This window comes from Cynara cardunculus (assembly GCF_001531365.2).
Source record: "Cynara cardunculus var. scolymus isolate 2C chromosome LG 15, CcrdV1, whole genome shotgun sequence".
Lineage (NCBI taxonomy): Eukaryota > Viridiplantae > Streptophyta > Magnoliopsida > Asterales > Asteraceae > Cynara > Cynara cardunculus.
Genome location: NC_037542.1, coordinates 16,710,887 through 16,712,380, shown reverse-complemented (window position 1 = coordinate 16,712,380; position 1,494 = coordinate 16,710,887).

The window sequence follows — 1,494 nt, the reverse complement described above, 5'->3', positions numbered from 1 at the left end:
TATTTTAATAAAATAGCTAATTATGTGTTTTTTAAAATAAAGAATATGTTATATTTAAATGTAATTTTTTATAAATATTTTAAACTTTATTTCTCCATTTTAAGAAGAATACGTTAAAAATGACGTGATTATACATCCACCCTGGGAATAATTTGATAAGACAACCACTTGCAATTAATTAATCCGATGGCTTCAACACAATCAATTATCGTAAATTCCAACCTAATCTAACTTAATTCAAAAGGTCAATCAAAAATAATAAAGGACATTTATTTTATTTATGGTTCGTATTTGAATATCGTTGACTTTTTATAAAAACTAGATGAGAGAGAGCGAGAGAGAGAGAGAGAGAGAGAGAGCGCTCCACCAATGTCAAACCTGCAACATACTAACCACCAGGTCTTTCGTCGGAGGGGAAGGGATGGTATTTATTAGCTGGGTTTTTGCCGGAGGGGGAACAACGATGAGAGGTGGGGGGAACAGGGAAAGAAGCTCGGGGACTGGTTAAGTATGTTTATATTATATACAATGATAAATAAAATGTAATATTATATCTTATTGTTAATTTTTAAGTGAACGTTATTTAACCCCCCCCCCCCCCCCCCCCCTCTCTTCATTCAACGACCTTACTATTAGTGATTAGGACCAGGGATAAAAAGGAAAACAAAATGCAAACCACAATAACTACCTACGTAATAAACGAAGACCAGGGGTGAAATATGAATCTTTTAACAAACCAAATATGAAACTTTTAAAAAACCACAAGGATTAAAAATGTAAATTTACTCAAATTTCTTTTTCTTCCTTGTCCTTTTTTTTAAAATTATTGTGGGGTCTTGATGTGATATTGAAATGGAGGATTTATTCAATGATTAATGCAATGAAAATTGACCAAAAAAACAAGTGAATTTATAATGATACGTGTATGGCTCATTTCATACCATTAAATTTGCACTCTATAAGATGGCATTGCCAATTGCCATACCAATGGAAAAGGACACATACCCACAACTTAAATATAGTAAATTCTTAGTAATTATGTATAAAATTGGAACAAATAGTGACGGTACAGTTTCACTGTAAAAAATATCTGGTATTTTTTTTTCACAATATTAATATAAATCTATTGATCGGTTTTTTGTCCTTACATAAAAGAGACTCATGTCTAAGTCATATATATATAGGGTTGGGTTCACGTGAGACAAATAGTTTTTCGTGAGACCCGTAAGACCAATTTATGTTCATTAATCAACTTTATAAGCTAATAAGCTAATGGTCTAAAGTTGCATGGTGACAATTTTGTGATTATTGAGAAGTGTCGTGACAATTTTATGATTATGAATGTTCAAATTGTAGATCTAATCCAAGGGTTGAGAATTGGTCTTACGGGTCTCATGAAAAACCCTTGGTCTCACATGATCCCAATGTGTGTGTGTGTGTATATATATATATATATATATATAGGGTTGGGTTCACGTGAGACCAAGGGTTTTT